The following is a 21167-nucleotide window of genomic DNA, read 5'->3' on the forward strand; positions in this document are numbered from 1 at the left end:
GGAGAAGGTTCTTCAGGGACCAAGTAGACTAGCAAATAATGTTCTTTATTATTTTCTTGCTTAGTTTTAGATTTCAATTGTAATAAGGCTAAATGCCATTAGTAACTTTATTATTATCGATTTACTGAAGGTTTGGCTCATTTTCACATTAATGAAATGACGCAAATATTGGCATCAATTTTCTCCAAGTCTATGTGTCGCTTAGGCCTACCTCGGGCACAACGAGGTCCCCAAATTAGGACACGAATAATTACATGATTTTGCAAAACATGTTTAATATTTCAAACATTCTTTCAATACCCCTTACTAACTTGGGTACCTTTTGCTTTTTCTTTCTTTTTGATTATTCCCACTCTCCAAGGTTGGTTCGTGCATTCTGGCATCGTCAACATATCACACTAGATCCAGAGGTCCTCCACCACCTCCTCCACCGAGTGATCCTAAAGGCAAAAGCAAAGGGAAAGGGAAAATGGATGATTTGAGTGGTATCAGGAAGGACAACGCCACCCTGGCAGAAAATGTCGAAACTTCGGATGGCGGAAGTACTCCGGCATAGAATGAACTAGTCTTACGTCTGGAACAGAAAATCCTTGAGCTACAAGGAGAACTTGAGCAGGTCCGAAACATGGCAAACTTTTCTCTCACCCTTAATGTCCCTGATATTAACCAACAAAATCTAACTACCCAGAACCAAGCACCACCACAAAATACACAAAACCAAAATCCACCGCCAAATCCTCCTGCACCACACCAGTACCCCACGCTTCCTTAAAACCTTAACCCTCCACCAGAACTTACCCCTCAACAACACCACCATCATCTAACTCCATACCCATAAACTACCATGAATAAAGCATTGCAATCGAGAGGTATTTCGAAGAAGAAAGAAGTGGGAGCCGTAATGGTGGCCCAAGGTCATAAGTCTCCTCTCACATACCAAACACCTCCACCTACATACCAAACGCCTGCACCCACATACTAGCCTTCACCCCCAGATACCAATAACCTGCTACCACCTACCACGCCTATAACACTCAACCAGCATATTACCACTCACCACCATGCGGCCGCCAAAACTACCAAACACCACAACCAAACTTCGACCGCAGACCACCTAGACAATACACCCCAATCGCTGAGCCCATAGACCAATTATATGAGAGATTGAAGGTTGATGATTATGTCACTCCCATCCATGCCATTGCTATGGAGAACTCCTCTCAGTGGATTAACCCGAACAAGACATGTGTCTATCATTCAGGCATGAAGGGTCATACAATTGATGAGTGCCGCACACTAAAAGACAAGATTCAGACACTGATCGACAACAAGGTCATATAGGCAAAGGAAGTTGCATCAAATGTTCGTAACAATCCTCTCCCGAATCACAGAGGTGAGGGAGTGAATGTGATAGAGACCGATGAGGAATGGGATCCGAAGGGGTCAATCGGACTCATTCGGGAGGGGGATGATCCTAAAATGTCTTCGGTCACCCTCACACCCGTTGTAGTACAAACCCAAGCACCATTTAAAGCCGAGATAACTACACCCTTCACTGTGATGGTAGTCCCCACGCCATCTTACATGTATGATTCTATCCCATGGGATTATATTGCGGAAGCAAGGAGAAAATGAAAAGCAAAAATGGAGGAAACAAATGTGGCGCAAGGCATGGCTAGAACTTTTAGTGTCTATACACCTGAGCACCTGGGAGGAAGAATCAAAGAGGCTGCATCTAAGCCGCCTATTGATGAGACTGGCCCTGATGACCTTAGGAGAAAAGTACAAGCAAGGGAATACTCTGTCGTCGATCATCTGAACAAAACGCCCGCTCAGATATCCATCTTGTCACTACTGCAAAACTCCGAGACACACAGGAATGCCTCGATGAAAGTGCTGAGTGAAGCTTATGTACCCACCAACATCACTGGTGGGGAGATGGCCAACATGGTCGGGCAGGTACTGGAAAGCCACAAAATCACCTTTCATGAGGATGAATTACAACCAGAAGGACTAAGTCATAATAGGGCACTACACATCACAGTGCAATTTGAGGATAAGTTCATCGCCAGGGTCCTGATAGATGGGGGTTCAAGTCTCAATATATGCCCATTGACTACTCTAAAGAGGTTGGGTAAAGGCCTGCACGAGATACAGATGGAAAGTATGAATGTAAAAGCGTTTGATATATCCCAAAGAGCCACAATCGAAGAAATCAACCTCAACCTACAAATGGGCCCGACCTGGTTTGATGTTGAGTTCCAAGTGCTGGATATATCTGTTACCTATAATCTACTATTGGGATGACCCGGGATACACGCTGCTGGGGTAGTGACTTCTACTCTACATCAGCCTGTGAAGTTGGAATGGAATCATCAAGAAGTGATTATCCATAGGGATGGAAGCAACCCCATATACGTCAATCAGACCGTTCCAGTCATCGAGAATAGGAAGAAGCTGGGTGGAGAAACGTACCATCGCATTGCGCGAGTCAACGCAATTGAAAAGGATCGATGGTGGAGTAACAAGATAGATAGCATATCAATATGGACATGATATGAACCTGGCAAGGGTCTCGGCAAAAACCTCCAAGGGATCACCAAACCCGTACAACCGCAGCGTCATGGCACAACATTTGGGCTTGGATATGAATATACTTGGCAAGAGTACAAGGATTGGTCGCCGCCATGGCTTGGTCCTTATTATCTACTGGAACAACCAGTACTACCTCTGCACTAAATATTTCATCAAGCTGACATAATGTGGGTATCTGAGGAAGATGAAGTATTGGCTGGCATGAGGAAACTGTTTCAAGATGAAGAAGATAAGGATTGCAGTGCGATAGTTGAGGAGGAGGAGGAGGAAGACCTTACCATTCAGACCGTGGGGAAAGGAGTTGTTCTCAAAAACTGGATTGTTGCACCATCCCGGGCCCGTCTAGTTCCTAACATTATTATTACCTATCCTGATGAACCTGTGATTGTGACATGTAATGAGACAACGCAACATAAGGATAGTGATTCAGAAGACCTGGAAAATGATACAATACCCGAGGAAATCGTCAGAGAAGTGGAAAATTTTGAAAACAAGCCAAAGTCCAATTTGGACGAAACTAAAGCAGTTAACTTAGGGGATTCCAAACTGGTAAAGGAAATACGAATAAGCATTCATCTATCACCATTAGAGAAAGAAGAGTATATCAGATTCCTAAAAGAATATGAAGATATCTTTGCATGGTCCTACGACGATATGACGGGTTTGAGCAGATCCATAGTAGCTCACAAGTTACCCACTAATCCTACATGTCCACCGGTAAAGCAGAAGCTCAGAAAATTCAAGCTGGATATGAGTTTGTAGATAAAAGAGAAGGTCACCAAGAAGATCAAAGCCAAGGTTCTTAGAGTGGTCGAGTACACGACTTGGTTGGCCAACATTATGCCAGTTTCGAAGAAAGATGGGAAAGTCAAAGTATGTGTTGGCTACCAAGATCTAAATAGAGCAAGTCCCAAAGATGATTTCCCGTTGCCTATTATACACATATTGATCGACAACTGTGCCAAATATGAACTCCAATCCTTTGTGGATTGCTTCGCGGGGTACCATCAGATCTGGATGGATGAGGAGGATGCTGAAAAGACAGCCTTCATCACGCCATGGGGAATATATTATTATAAAATGATGCCATTTGGTCTGAAGAATGGCGGAGCCACCTACATGAGATCCATGACAACTATTTTCAACGACATGATACACAAAGAGATAGAAGTGTACGTGGATGACGTTATCATCAAATCCAAAAGGAGTACGGATCACATAGCGGATATGAGGAAATTCTTCAATCGGATTTGAAGGTATAATCTGAAACCGAATCCTGCAAAGTGTGCTTTCGGAGTCCCAACCAAAAAATTGATAGGATTCATCGTCAGTCGCAGAGGAATTGAGTTAGACCCATCAAAAGTCAAAGCAATCCAAGACTTTTCACCTCCAAAGAATAAGAAAGATGTGATGAGCTTTTTAGGGTGTCACGACCCAATTTCACCTATAGGTCGTGATGGCGCCCAACACTACAGATAGGCAAGCCAACTAATAAATTAAACATATATCGATAAAATTTTAAATCCAAGAAAAATAATAAGACACCAAATTCTACCAATGTGTGTGCCAAGACCTGGAGTCACAAGTGTTTGAGCATCTAGTAGATTATACAAAACTCCAAATACTGTCTGAAATAAAAATAGACAGAATTAAAAAATACAAGAAGAGGCACTGGAAGCTGCAGGACGGCTCAAAAAAGGCAGCTTACCACTACGCCCCTGGATAACGAGGATGTGCGATGATAGGTCCTCCACAAGTATCTGTCTCAGATCCTGCACAAAAAGTGCAGCAAATGTAGAATGAGTACGTAAACAACGTGTACCCAGTAAGTATCAAGCCTAATGTCGAAGTGGTAGAGACGAGATGGCCGACTTTGACACTCACTAAGAGTCAACAATAATAAATGGAATAAATTATAATTATTCAAATCAGCATGACTCACAGAGTTAATTTTATTCAATTAGAAAAAACAATTAAAAACAATCCTTCAAATGCAAGAATTTCCAATCTATTAATTAAATCCTTCAATTTCAATAAAAATTCCAATTTATCAAATAGCTATACAAGCTGCAATTCAATTTCAATAAATTTTCAATTTATCAAATAGCTTTACAAGCTGCAATAAACTGTCCAAGTATCATGTAATTATTATTATCAAGCACGATTTCTGCCGAGAGCGTACGGCCCGATCCAGAGTTTCGTGTACACCGCCGAGGGATGTGCGGCATGATCCATAGATGCATCTATCCTGCCGAGGCATTCGGCCCGCTCCACAAGAAAGGAGAACATTTTCTTATGTACCTCCGGAATGAGAGTATATTTATTATAAGATAAATTCAGGAGGAAGAACAATTTCTCTTAACAATTAATTAATTTAAACAGAAAATCAAGTATATGAGATTTCCATCCTTTAATATTTTTATCTAACAATTCACAATATATATAGCTACGCATGGACTCCCGTATATATATATATATTAATTAAAAAAAGAATACAATTTACACAAGTAATTCATGCTTTGAATTCTAAACTACCCAGACTTTAGCATTAATAGTAGCGACGCACAAACTCTCGTCACCTCGTGCGTACGTAGACCCCACAATTAGCAACAATTATTTAATTTTAATCACCTATGAGGTAATTTCTCCCTCACAAGATTAGACAAGAGACTTACCTCGTCTTGCTCCAATTTAATCCACTAGTAGGCCTTTTCCTCGATTATCCAACTTCGATTGGCTCGAATCTAACCAAAAAATAATTCGATACAATCATAAAATTTATAGGAATCAATTCTATAAGGAAATACTACATTTTCAATAAAAATCCCGAAATTAATTAAAAATTTATCCGTGGGCCCCACATCTCGGAATCCGACGAAAGTTATGAAATCCGACAACCCATTCAATTACGAGTGGCGATACCAGTTTCACTCAAATCTGACTCCGAATCGATACCGAAATCTCAAAAATTCATTTCTAAAAATTTCCCAAATTTCAATCTCAAAACACTAATTAAATGGTGAAAACAATGATATATTTGTGTATATAGACCAAATCCGAGTTAGAATCACTTACCACAATATCTTTCCTTGAAAATCTATCCAAAATTGCCTCTGCTCAAGCTCCAATTTGTTAAAAATGGCGAATGGGATGAATGCTCTCTTTTATAATTCTGCCCAGGCAGCCTTCAGAACTGGGCCTCGATCGTGGCTTCGATAGTGGCCCTCGAGCCTGGGACTCGGTCATGGCCTCGATCATGGCATCGAGCCTGTGCCTTCGATTGTGACCCTCGATCTTGGGTCTCGATCCTTGCCCTCGAGCCTTGCCTTCGATCGTGGCTTCGATCACAAGCTCGAGCCTGAGCCTTGTCAGCCTGGGATCGATATCTGGGCTTGATCACAGCCCAGAATATCCAACATAAGAGGAAAAATTGCAGCAGCCTTTTAAGTCCAACTTTGATCCGTTAACCATCTGAAACTCACCCGAGGCCCTCGGCACCTCAACCAAATATACCAAAAAATCCTAAAACATCATACAAACTTATTTGAAACCTCAAATCACATAAAATGACGCTAAAATCACGAATCATGTTCCAATTCAAGCTTGACGAAACTTAGAATTTCCAACTTCTACATTCGATGTCGAAACCTATCAAATCAAGTCCGATTGAACTAAAATTTTGTGCACAAGTCATAAATGACAGAACGGAGCTATGAAAATTTTCAGAACTGGATTCTGACTCCGATATCAAAAAGTCAACTCCCCGGTCAAACTTCCAAACTCAAATTCTTGTTTTAGCCATTTCAAACCTAATTTCACTACGGACTTCCAAATAAAATTCCGATCACGCTCTTAAGTCCAAAATCATCATACCGAGCTGTTGGAATCATCAAAATTCTATTCCGGGGTCGTGTGCACATAATTCGACATCCGTCACTATTTTAACTTAAACTTCTAATTTTTCATCAAAATTCCATATCTCGGGTTAGGGACCTCGGAATTTGATTCCGGGCATACGCCCAAGTCCCAAATCATGATACGGACCTACCGGAATTGTCAAAACACTGATCCGAGTATGTTTGCTCAAAATGTTGACCAAAGTCAACTCAATTGAGTTTTAAAGCTCTAATTCATATTTTAATCTATCTTCACATAAAAACTTTTCAGAAAATTTTACGGACAGCGCACGCAAGTCGAGGAATGATAAATAGTGCTTTTCGAGGTCTTAGAACACAGAATTAATCATTAAATTAAATATGACATTTTGGGTCATCACATTCTCCACCTCTAAAACAAACGTTCGTCCTCGAACGTGTTTAGAATTATACATGAAGTGCTGAATAAGTGTGGATATCTGCTCCGCATGTTTTCCTCGGCCTCCCAAGTCGCTTCTTCGACTGGTTGGCCCTTCCACTGGACTTTTACTACAGAAATCCTCTTGGACCTCAACTGGCGAACCTGTTTATCAACAATGGCAACTGGCTCCTCTTCATAACCCAAGCTATTATCTAGCTGAACTGTGCTGAAGTCTAACATGGCAATGCAAGCTCATAAGCAACCTTCCCAATTCGTCTCAACACCTCAAATGGGCCTATAAACCTTGGTCTCAATTTCCCTTTTTTCCCAAATCTCATGATTCCCTTCATCGGCGAAACTTTCAAGAGAACTTTTTCACCTACTATAAATGATAAATCACGCGCTTTCCTGATCCACGTAACTCTTCTGTCTGTACTGCGCTGTACGAAGTCGCTCCTGAATCAACTTTACCGTTTCCAAGGCATCCTTCACCAAATCAGTACCATATAACTTAGCCTCACCGGGCTCAAACAACCCGATGGGCGAACGACATCGCCGACCATATAAAGCCTCAAATGGGGCCATCTCGATACTGGATTGGTAACTGTTATTATAAGCAAACTCAGTCAAAGGCAAGAAACGATCCCATTGACCTCCAAAGTCAATCACACATACCCTGAGCATATTCTCCAAAATCTGAATTGTCCGCTCTGACTGCTCGTCGGTCTACAGATGAAAGCCTGTGCTGAGCTCTACACGAGTCCCCAATTCACTCTGTACTGCTCTCCAGAAATGTGAAGTAAACTGAGGGCCTCTATTTGATATGATAGAAATTGGCACACCGTGCAACCGAACTATCTCCTGAATATATAACTGGGCCAACCTCTCTGAAGTATATGTAGTCACAACAGGAATAAAGTGTGCCGACTTGGTCAACCTATCAACAATGACCCAAACTGCATCAAACATCCACAAGGTCCGCGACAACCCAACTACAAAGTCCATAGTGATGCGTTCCCATTTCCACTCTAGTATAGTCATCTGCTGAAGTAGGCCACCTGGCCTCTGGTGCTCATATTTAACTTGCTGATAATTTAGACACCTAGCCACATACTCAACTATGTCCTTTTTCATTCGTCTCCACCAATAATGCTGCCTCAAATCACGATACATCTTCATAGCACCTGGATGAATAGAATACCGAGAACTGTGTGCTTCCTCTAGGATTGTTTTCCTTAGTCCATCCACATTAGGAACACATAGACGATCCCGGAGTCACAGAACACCATCCGCTCCAATAGTAACTTCCTTGGCACCACCCCGTAGTACCGTTTCTCGAAGAACCATTAAGTGTGGATCATCATACTGGTGAGCCTTGATTTGCTCAAATAGTGAAGACTGAGCTACAACACATGCAAGAACTCGGTTGGGTTCTGAAATATCCAGCAACACAAGTCTGTTGGCCAAGGACTGAATATCTGAAGCCAATGGCCTCTCCTATGCTAAAATTAAAGCTAAACTACCCATACTCTCTGCCTTTCTACTCAAGGCGTCTGCAACCACATTTTCTTTTCCCGGATGATACAGGAGTAACTCAAGCCATCTGCGTTGTCTCAGATTTAGGTCTCTCTACTTGAATAAATACTGCAAACTGCGATGATCAGTGTAAACTTCACAAAAGACCCCATAAACATAATGCCTCCAAATCTTATGAGGGTGAACAATCGCAGCTAATTCCAAATCATGTACTGGATAATTCTTCTCGTGGGACTTCAGCTGGCGTGAAGCATATGCAATAACTCGCCCTTCCTGCATCAGTACACAACCCAAGCCAATGCATGAAGCGTCACAAAACACTGTATACATCCCCGAACCGGAAGGCAATGCTAATACTGGTGTTGTAATCAATGCTGTCTTGAGCTTCTGAAAGCTCACCTCACAATCATCGGACCATCGGAACGGAGTACCCTTCTGGGTTAATTTGGTCAAAGGTGCTGCAATAGACGAAAAACCCTCCATGAACTGACTATAATAACCTGCTAAACTTAGAAAACTCCGGATCTCAGTCGCCAAAGTGGGGCGATGCCAATTTTGAACTACCTCAATCTTTTTGGGATCAACTTTAATGCCCTTGCCCGATACATTATGCCCCAAAAATGCTACAGACTCAAGCCAAAACTCATATTTAGTGAACTTAGCATATAGCTTTTGTTCCCGCAACGTCTGAAGCATTACTCTCATATGCTGCTCATGCTCCTCCTTACTGCGCGAGTAGATCAAAATGTCATCAATGAAGACAATGACAAATGAATCCATATATGGCCTGAATACCCTGTTCATCAAATCCATAAACACTGCCGGGGCGTTAGTTAAACCGAAAGACATCACCAAAAACTCACAGTGACCATATCTAGTCCGAAAGGCAGTCTTCGGAACATTTGAATCCCGAATCTTCAACTGATGGTACCCCGATCTCAGGTCGATCTTAGAGAACACCCTAGCACCCTGCAACTGGTCAAATAGATCATCAATATGCGACAACAAGCACTTGTTCTTAATAGTGACTTTGTTTAATTGGCGATAATCAATACACATCCGCATTGTTCCATCCTTCTTCTTCATAAATAATATCGGTGCACCCCAAGGGGATACACTCGGTCTGACGAACCCTTTGGGTAGTAACTCCTCAAGCTGTTCTTTCAATTCTTTCGGAGCCGTGCGATACGGTGGGATAGATATAGGCTAGGTATCTGGAGCCAAGTCAATACAGAAATCAATATCACGATCAGGTGGCATACCTGGAAGATCTGAAGGAAATACATCGGAGAACTCCCGAACTACAGGAACTAAATCAATAGCCGGAGTCTCTGCAGTAGTATCCCGAACATAGGCTAGATAAGCCAAACAACCCTTCTCAACCATGTGTTGAGCCTTTATAAAAGAAATAACTCAATTAAATGAACTAACAGACGAACCCTTCCACTCCAGCTTAGGCAATGCTGGAATAGCCAAGGTAACAGTCTTGGCATGACAATCTAGAATAGCATGATATGGAGATAACCAGTCCATGCCCAGAATGATTTCAAAATCAGTCATTTCAAGCAATAGGAGATCTGCTCTAGTTTCATAACCACATAATGTAATAATACAGGACCGGTAGATCCGGTTCACAACAAAAATATTGCCTACAGGAATGGACACATAAACAGGAGTACTCAAGGACTCACGAGAAACAACCAGGAATGGAGCAAATAGATATGACACATATGAATACGTAGATCCTGGATCAAATAATACTGAGGCATCTTTGCCGCAAATAGAAATAATACGTGTAATCACGGCATCTGAGGCCTCTGTATCTAGTCTGGCCGGAAAAGCATAGAACTGAGCTGGAGCGCCAACTGGCTGGCCTCCGCCAGGCTGACCTCCACCTCTAGGATGGCCCCTACCCACCTGTCCTCCACCTCTTGGTGGTCAGACTATTGGTGGAGCAACTGATGCGGTAATCATAGGCTGCTGATCCTGGTGCAGTGGTATACCCCGCAGTCTGGGGCAGAATCTCCGCATGTGACTGGGGTTCTCGCACTCGTAACAACTCTTCGGTGCGATGGGCTGCTGACTAAAAGTCTGGCCCTGGTGACCTGAATACCCACTAGAAGAAACCTGAATAGCTGGTGGGCAATAAGAACTCTCTGGTATAACACTGAGATAGGATCGCACTGGAGCACCTCGAGGAGGCGGTGGTGCTGGATATGGGGGCCTGCTGGACTGCCCTCTCACGAACTGACCTCTGCCCCCAGACGGAGCACCTCTGAACTCTCCAGAATACCTAAACAGCTTATCTCTCGTAACTTGCTCTCGGCTCCACTGACGTACACCCTCAATCATGCGGGCTATCTCCATGACTAGCTCATAAAAAGTACCCATCTCAACCTCTCGAGCCATAGTGGCCTGAATGCCAGTATGTAAACCCGCAACAAACCTCTGCACTCTCTACGCCTCATTAGGGAGTATCATAAGTGCATGGTGAGATAACTCAAAAAACCTCTCTTCATAATCGGTCACTCACATCTGACCCTGCTGGAACTGCTCAAACTAAAACCTCAACTCTTCCCTCTGGGAGGGTGGAATATACCTGTCCAGGAAGATACATGTGAACCTGTCCCAAGTTATAGGAGGAGAATCTGCTTGTCTGCCAAGAACATAAGACTGCCACCATCTACGGGCTCTGCCCTCTAGCTGAAAAGTAGCAAAGTATACCCCATGAGACTCCAATATTGTCATGTTGTATAGTTTATTCTTGCATCGATCAATGAAATTTTGGGGATCCTCATGTCGCTCACCCCCAAAGACAGGAGGATTAAGTCTAGTCTATCTATCCAATAGTTTCTGAGGATCAATGGCTACAGTTGGCCTGGGCTTAGGTGTAGCTGCTACCACTGGCTAGGCTCCACCCACAGGTAGTGCACCCTGGGTCTGATATACAGCAGCTGCCTGTCCATGAGCCTGTGCGGTAGGGGTCTATGATCCCCCGCCCACCTGAGATGTGGCTGGGTCTGCGGGAAAAAAATCGGCCTAAGTCATATTGTCCATGAACCGCAGCATACGACCCATGACATCCTGAAATCCCGGTGCAGATGTGAAATCCACCGGAGCTGGCTCTGTCACAGGCACCTCACCCTGTTCCTCAATAATGGGATTTTTTGCTGGACCCACTGGCGATATAACTGGAACAGTCCTGGGACGTCCTCGCCCTCTACCATGGGCTGGAGCCCTCCCCCGGCCTCTTCCTCGGCCTCTAGTAACTGGGGGAGTAGCTCTTCCCTGGTCTGGAACCTCATTAGAGAGCGTTCTCACCATCTGTGAGAGAATAAGAGAATGATATTTAGTACTACATTAATTTCACGATGGAATATGAATAAGGTAGTTTCCTAACACTCTATAGCCTCTCGAAGATAAGTACAGACGTATTCGTACCGATCCGCAAGACTCTATTAGATCTGCTCATAACTTGTGAGACCTACGTGAACCTAGTGCTCTGATACCATGTTGTCACGACCCAATTTCACCTAAATGTCATGATGGCGCCCAACACTATAGATAGGCAAGCCAACTAATAAATTAAACATATATCGATAAAATTTTAAATCCAAGAAAAATAATAAGATACCAAATTCTACCAATGTGTGTGCCAAGACCTGGTGTCACAAGTGTATGAGCATCTAGTAGATTATACAAAACTCTAAATACTGTCTGAAATAAAAATAGACAGAATTAAAAAATACAAGAAGAGGCACTGGTAGCTGCAGGATGGCTCAGAAAGGCAGCTCACCACTATGCCCCTAGATAATGAGGATGTGCGATGATAGGTCCTCCACTAGTATCTGTCTCAGATCCTGCACAAAAAGTGCAGCAAGTGTAGCATGAGTACGTAAACAACGTGTACCCAGTAAGTATCAAGACTAATCTCGAAGTGGTATAGCCGAGATGACCGACTTTGACACTCACTAAGGGTCAACAATAATAAATAGAATAAATTATAATTATTCAAATCAGCATGACTCACAGAGTTAACAATAATTTTATTCAATTAGCAAAAACAATAAAAACAAAATCCTTCAAATGCAAGAATTTCCAATCTATTAATTAAATCCTTTAATTTCAATAAAAATTCTAATTTATCAAATAGCTATACAAGCTGCAATTCAATTTCAATAAATTTTCAATTTATCAAATAGCTTTACAAGCTACAATAAACTGTCCCAGTATCATGTAATTATTATTATCAAGCACGATATCTGCCGAGGTCGTACGACCCGATCCAGAGTTTCGTGTACACTGCCGAGTGATGCGCGACATAATCCATAGAAAGGAGGACATTTTCTTATGTACCTCCGGAATTAGAGTATATTTATTATAAGATAAATTCAGGAGGAAGAACAATTTCTCTTAACAATTAATTAATTTAAACAGAAAATCAAGTATAAGACATTTCCATCCTTTAATATTTTTATCTAACAATTCACAAATATATATATATATATATATATATATATATATATATATATTAATTAAACAAAGAATACAATTTACACGAGTAATTCATGCTTTGAGTTCTAAACTACCCAGACTTTAGTATTAATAGTAGCTACGCACGGACTCTCTTCACCTCATGCGTACGTAGCCCCCACAATTAGCAAACATTATTTAATTTTAATCACCTATGAGATAATTTTTCCCTCACAAGATTAGACAAAAGACTTACCTCGTCTTGCTCCAATTTAATCCACTAGTAAGCCTTTTCCTCGATTATCCAACTTCGATTGGCTCGAATCTAACCAAAACATAATTCGATACAATCATTAAAATTTATAGAAATCAATTCTATAAGGAAATACTACATTTTCAAAAAGAATCCCGAAATTAATTAAACATTCGTCCGTGGGGCCCATATCTCGGAATCCGGCGAAAGTTACGAAATCCGACAACTCATTCAATTACGAGTCTAACCATACCATTTTCACTCAAATCCGACTCCGAATCGATACCGAAATCTCAAAAATTTGTTTCTAAACATTTCCCAAATTTCAATCTCAAAACACTAATTAAATGGTGAAAACAGTGCTGTATTTGTGTATATAGACCAAATCCAAGTTAGAATCACTTACCCCAATATCGTTCCTTGAAAATCTATCCAAAATCGCCTCTGCTCAAGCTCCAATTTGTTAAAAATGGCGAATGGGACGAATGTCCTCTTTTATAATTCTGCCCAGGCAGCCTTCGGAACTGGGGCTCGAACTGGGCCTCGATCCTGGTTTCGATCGTGGCCCTCGAGCCTGGGCTTCAGTCATGGCCTCGATCCTGGGACTCAGTCATGGCCTCGATCATGGCATCGAGCCTGTGCCTTCGATTGTGACCCTCGATCTTGGGTCTCGATCCTGGCCCTCGAGCCTTGCCTTCGATCGTGGCTTCGATCACAAGCTTGAGCCTGAGCCTCGTCAACCCTAGCCTCGATACCTGGGCTCGATATCTGGGCTCGATACCTAGGCTTGATATCAGGGCTCGATACCTGGGCTCGATATCATGGCTCGATATCTTGGCTCGATCACAGCCCAGAATATCCAACAGAAGAGGAAAAATTGCAGCAGCTTTTTAAGTCCAACTTTTGATCCGTTAACCATCTGAAACTCACCCGAGGTCCTCAAGACCTCAACCAAATATACCAACAAGTCCAAAAATATCATACGAACTTATGTGAAACCTCAAATCACATAAAACGATGCTAAAATCATGAATCATGTTCCAATTCAAGCTTGATGAAACATAGAATTTCCAACTTCTACATTCGATGTCAAAACCTATCAAATCAAGTCCGATTGACCTCAAATTTCTCGCACAAGTCATAAATGATATAACGGAGCTATGGAAATTTTTAGAACTGGATTCCGACTCCGGTATCAAAAAGTCAACTCCCCGGTCAAACTTCCAAACTTAAATTCTTGTTTTAGCCATTTCAAGCCTAATTTCACTACGGGCTTCCAAATAAAATTCTGATCACGCTCCTAAGTCCAAAATCATCATATCGAGCTGTTAGAATCATCAAAATTCTTTTCTGGGGTCGTTTACACATAATTCGATGTCCGGTCACTATTTGAACTTGGGCTAGGGACCTCAGAATTCCATATCTTGGGCTAGGGACCTTAGAATTTAATTCCGAGCATACACCCAAGTCCCAAATCACGATACAGACCTACCGAAACTATCAAAATGCTGATCCGAGTACGTTTGCTCAAAATGTTGACCAAAGTCAACTCAGGTGAGTTTTAAAGCTCTAATTCATATTTAATCCATTTTTCACATAAAAAATTTTCGAAAAGTTTTACGGACTACGCACCAAGTCGAGGAATGATAAATAGTACTTTTCGAGGTCTTAGAACATAGAATTAATTATTAAATTTAAATATGACATTTTGGGTCATCACATAGGTTGTCTTAATTACATCAGTCGCATCATAGAACAATTAACAGTGATATGTGAGCCGATCTTCAAAATGTTGAGGAAAGATTCTGCAACAAGTTGGATTGAAGAATGCCAAAAAACCTTCGACAAAATCAAGGAGTATTTATCTAAATCGCCCGTTCTGGTCCCACCAGAGCCTGGAAGACCACTGCTACTTTATTTGTCTATACTGGATGGAGCTTTTGGTTGCGTTTTGGGACAACATGATGAAACTGGAAGAAAGGAGCAGGCAATATATTATCTGAGCAAGAAATTCACATTCTACGAAGCTCGGTACTCTTTGCTGGAATGTACTTGCTGTGCTTTGACATAGATAGCTCAGAAGTGAGGCATTATTTCTGTGCATACACTACATATCTCATATCGAGGATGGATCCACTAAAATATATATTTAAGAAGACCATGCCTACGGGTAAGTTATCAAAGTGGAAAATATTGCTGAGCGAGTTTGACATCATCTATGTAACTCAGAAGGCGGTCAAAGGACAAGCATTGGCAGATCATCTGGCAGAAAATCCCGTAGATGGAGAATACGAACCATTGAAAACGTATTTTCCTGACGAGGAGGTGTCGTTTGTGGGAGAAGATATCACTGAAGCATATGATGGTTGGAGAATGTTCTTCGATGGAGCAGCAAACTTCAAAGGAGTAGGTATCATAGCTATTTTGGTATCAGAAACCGGCCAACACTAACTGGTATTTGCAAAAATCAGGTTTCCATACACTAACAATATGGCAGAATATGAGGCTTGCATCTTGGGACTCAGGTTGGCCATTGACATGAATGTTTAGGAGTTGTTGGTAATTGGAGATTTCGATCTGTTGGTGCATCAGGTTTTAGGAGAATGGGATACAAAGAACACCAAAATATTGCCATATTTGCACTGTGTACACGAGCAGATCAAAAGGTTCACAAAGATAGAATTCAAACATGTTCGAAGAATTCAAAATGAGTTCGCAGATGTATTGGCCACTCTCTCTTCCATGATACAACACACAGACAAGGACTTCATCGATCCTATCTGAATAGGAATTCATATACAACCAGCTTATTGTGCTCATGTTGAAGAAGAGAGCGATGGAAATCCATGGTTCCACGACGTCAAGGAATATTTGGCAAATGGAGAATATCCAGAGCACTCTACCCATACTCAGAAGCGCACGCTTTGAACATTAGCCAACCATTTCTTTCAAAGCGGAGGAATTCTATATAGAAGAACTCCTGACTTGGGGTTGCTACAGTGTGTCGATGCTAAGAAAGCATCCAGATTTCTCGAGGAAATACATGTCGGAACTTGCGAACCACACATGAATGGCTTCGTCTTAGCCAAGAAAATACTAATTGTAGGGTATTTTTGGATGACTATGGAAACATACTGCATCAAGTATGTTCAGAAATGTCACCAATGCCAGATACATGCTGATATGATACGAGTGCCACCCAATGAACTCAATGCAACAAGTGCACCCTGGCCTTTCTACGCTTGGGGCATGGATGTCATCGGTCCAATTGAACACGCTGCTTCAAATGGGCATAGGTTCATTCTAGTGGCCATTTACTATTTCACAAAATGGGTAAGCCGCATCTTACAAAGCTGTAACTAAGAAGGTCAACGTAGATTTTGTTCGGGATCACATTATTTGTCGGTTCGGAGTGTCAGAGTCAATCATCACTGACAATGCCGCCAATCTCAACAGTGATTTAATAAAGGCCATGTATGAAAATGTCAAGATCAAGCATAAGAATTCCATAGCATACATGCCGTAAATGAACGGAGCTGTAGAAGCCACAAACAAAAACATCTAGAAGAGACTAAGGAAAATGGTAGATAATTACAAACAATGGCACGGGAAGCTGCCATTTGCTCTACTCGGGTATCGTACCACGGTTCGCACATCAACTAGGGCAACTCCCTACTTATTGGTTTACGGTACTGAAGCGGTTATTCCTGCCGAGGTCGAAATCCCTTCTTTAAGAATTATAAAAGAGGCTGAACTCAGCGATGCAGAATGAGTACAGAGCCGCTATGAACAACTAGCTCTAATTGATGGTAAAAGAATGAATGTGGTGTGTCATGGTCAACTCTATCAGAATAGGATTGCACGAGCCTTCAACAAAAGGGTCAGACCGAGGCAATTTACACAGGGGCAATTGGTGCTAAAACGAATCTTCCCACATCAAGATGAAGCCAAGGGGAAGTTTTCACCCAATTGATAGGGTCCCACCAAAGAGTATTGTCAGAAGTATGCATTAAAACTGGGGCAGAATTTTGAGGAAGACACTGAAAATTCTAAAAAGAAAAAAGAGGTTGCAATATCTCTAAATGTGTCACAGTCATCGGCTCATCTAAATTATTTAATCTTACATACTACAATACATTTCAAGCAATTATATTTTTGCTAATAATTTGTCAAATGCATACATATATTTTGAAAACTTTGTTTCTATAACAGCCGGATGCTACCCAGGGTAACTCAAACAGGACTGCAAGACAAGAGTGAAGGAAAAGCAAGGAGTTAAGAGCACGAACCAACCTTTCCCCCGCAAAACTCATAATTTTTCTTTGAATGCAGGCACAATGAACGCAATAGGAATATTCGCAAATATACACACACAACAAAATAAGTATCTTCATAACGACAAGGTTGCCAAACACAACACATCAAGCTAATAAATACTTCACCCTCTCATAGCTATCCTTTGCTTTTCTCGCATAAGGCTAAGCATTGCCTTTCCTTGCATGAGACTAAGCATTGTCTCCTCTTCTTGCATGAGGCTAAGCATTGCCTTCATAACTGCATAAGGCTAAGCACTGCCTGCATGAGACTAAGCATTGTCTCCTTTCTTTGCATGAGGCTAAGCATTGCCTCCGAAATTGCATAAGGCTAAGCACTACCTTTCTTTGCATGAGACTAAGCATTGTCTCCCTTTCTTGCATGAGGCTAGGCATTGCCTCTGTAATTACATAAGGCTAAGCACTGCCTTTCCTTTGTATGAGACTAAGCCTTGTCTCCCTTCCTTTGCATGAGACTAAGAACTGTCTCCTTTTCTTGAATGAGGCTAAGCATTGCCTCCATAATTGCATAAGGCTAAGCACTGCCTACATGAGACTAAACAATGTCTCCTTTCCTTGCATGAGGCTAAGCATTGCCTCCTAAATTGCATAAGGCTAAGAATTTCCTTTCCTTGCATGAGACTAAGCATTGTCTCCCTTTCTTGCATGAGGCTAGGCATTGCCTCTGTAACTGCATAAGGCTAAGCACTGCCTTTCTTTACATGAGACTAAGAATTATCTCCCTTTCCTTGCATGAGGCTAAGCATTGCCTCCAAAATTGTATAAGGCTAAGCACTGCCTTTCTTTGCACAAGACTAAGCATTGTCTCCCTTTCTTGCATCAGGCTAGGCATTGCCTTTGTAATTGCATAAGGCTAAGCACTGCCTTTCCTTTGCATGATACTAAGCCTTGTGTCCCTTCCTTTACATGAGACTAAGAACTGTCTCCATTTCTTGCGTGAGGCTAAGCATTGCCTCTGTAATTGCGTAAGGCTAAGAACTGCCTTTCCTTGCATAAGACGAAACACTGTCTCCCTTCCTTGCATAAGGCTAAGCCATGCCTTTCCCCGCACGATACTAAGTGTTATCTCTGTTTCCTGCATAAGGCTAAGCATTGCCTTTCTTTGCATAGGACTAAATATTGTCTCCACTACACTGCATAAGTCTAAGCATTGCCTTTCCTTGCGCGAGACTAAGAGTTGTCTCCATCCTCTGCATAAGGCTAAGCACTGCGTTTCTTGCATGAGACTAAGAATTGTCTCCCTCCTTCAAATCGGGCTAAGCATTGCCCTCATCTTATATAAGACTAAGCCTTATCTTGTATCGTCCTAGCGTATAACCAAGAATCACTTGTTTCTTTTATCAAATAATCGATACTGCCATATCCTTGCATTTCATTGGCTGAAACATTGCCATTTTGTCCAAAGGCATCATAGTCCGAAGGCATCATCCTCACAGCCGGAAGACATCATTCCATGGCCTGCGGATCTCTCGAAATTGCGCATCATTATTCAAAGGCTTCATAGTCGAGAGGCACCATCCTCATAGCCCGAGGACACCATTTCATAGCCTGCGAATCCCTTATCATACGCTTCATGGCCCATGACATCATGGTCTTAGGATATCATCCTCATCGTCCAAAGACAACCTTTATGGTCCAAAGTGAATTTGCATCACGTTTAAATTTTCGCAATATCCCATATATATATTCGTATGCACAGTGTTTTGAGTTTTGCAGGTAATCCAGGAGGTAACCTTTCTACAAACAGGAGCAATCTTCGCTCCGATTTCCGTTCGCAATGTTCACATCCTTCAATTACTTCAAACGTAACCGATTATCAGTAATTTCTTACCTTTTACTCTATGACCGTTCAGATATCTACCTCATGACACACCCGTGACATTTCAAATTCACATTCATGACTCCACATAAATTCATCCGATACTATCCTATCCAAAAGAACCCTTTCCGAAATATACGACCATTCCTATAACAACTCCATCGGTTTTGTTCACCGTTGGATCCAGAACTACACACGGCCTGATTCCCGTAATACCAGGGATATGTAGGCAACTCAAGAACCAGGGTTCGGCCTCCATTTTTCAAGTCACGTCATTCCCCGCTCAATTCGGCCAAAATCGGTCATCATTTTCTTTACCTGATAACTCTTTCATCATTCCCGGGTAAAGAGGGGCAACTGTTGATACCCAATTTCGCCCTCATATTTTTTCAAATAGCATGTCTACTTTCAAAATGTCATCTTGCATCACTATTTAATTTACAAGATCTATATGAGCATTTTTATAAGTTTCCATAATTTTCAAAGTTTTAAAATTAAGTTTCTTGCATTTAAATTACCTGAATATTTACCAATTATTTCTTTAAATTATTTCTTTTGATGACTTAATCATTCAAACTATTATTTGCACCTATATACATGCTTCAAATATTTTTACTTCATTTCATATAATTATATTAGTATTTTTAGGCTATTCGCACAATCTTACAATAATAGCCTATATTTTGCAATTGTATTGCATTTGTCATTTTATTCAAAGTCAAAATAATAATTTACATTTTTATATACTTTTACTATTATTTTTAAGTATTAATTTGTATAAATAGAATTTTTATATATTTATTTCACTATGTTTTATTAAATTATTTCCCTTTTAATCTCTTATTTAAAAGGTGGTCCAATTTTTGAGATAATTTTCGGACCAAACAAGACCCAAATCCCTGGCCCAATCCAAACGACCCCTAATTACCTAACCCGGTTGGCACCCTTTAAAATAACCCGCTCCACTTCCCCTTTTGATCTTGGTCGTTGATCTCAAATGATCAACGACCCAAAATTAACCTACCCATCTCTTTATATCCCTTCACCCAAACACCCCTAACCCATTTCACCCGTCCGCCGCCTCTAAACGCTGTCCCCTCTACTTCAGAAACCCTAGTCGCCCTTTCTCAATCTTCTCCAAATCCGGTTCAATCATAGATTCCTTCTGTGATTTTCTTAACTTTTATGTGTTACCTCAGTATTACTTACAAGATTGTAGTATTACTTAGTATTTGCCCCTTTTTTTGGCAATCAGTCTCCGAATCAAGGGAGATCAGCTTCACCCTTCGGTATTTGGACGATATTTCGTCCATATACATCATGGCAAGGTCGTACGGGTTCGATTCAGTGAATTTTTGACTAATTTTTAGTTCTCCATCCTGAACTGGGATTTACCTAATTTTTCTCCTAATCCGATTAAATTGATTCTGCATGTTATTATTTCTTTATTTATGTTTGATTTTACAGTTTTTTCTTGTTTGTTTGCTTGATCTCTACTACTATATAAACCCCTCCCCAATTCCCCTCTAGAAAAAAAAAAAGAAACCGAAAGTGATCACTGCTATTACACTCAATACCTCTCTCACCCGTTCATCTTCTCTGAAATACTTTGCTCTTCGGCCGGCTGAAAGCCATGGCCATAATATTATCTACCTCCTCCGGTACAAGCACTGCTCGGGGCCCTTACGAGGCTCTTATGAACTCTGAAGCATCGGCGACCTAGGGTTCTTGCTACAAGTATTCTAAGCTCCTTATTATTTTGTTGCCTATCTAATTTTGCTACTCTTTATTGCTTTTAACGTTTGCAATATTAAATATTTTTCTTCTGCATACCTATATATGTTTGAATCCTGTGAGCATG

This window comes from Nicotiana tabacum, chromosome 9, assembly GCF_000715075.1.
Source record: "Nicotiana tabacum cultivar K326 chromosome 9, ASM71507v2, whole genome shotgun sequence".
In the NCBI taxonomy this organism is placed as follows: domain Eukaryota; kingdom Viridiplantae; phylum Streptophyta; class Magnoliopsida; order Solanales; family Solanaceae; genus Nicotiana; species Nicotiana tabacum.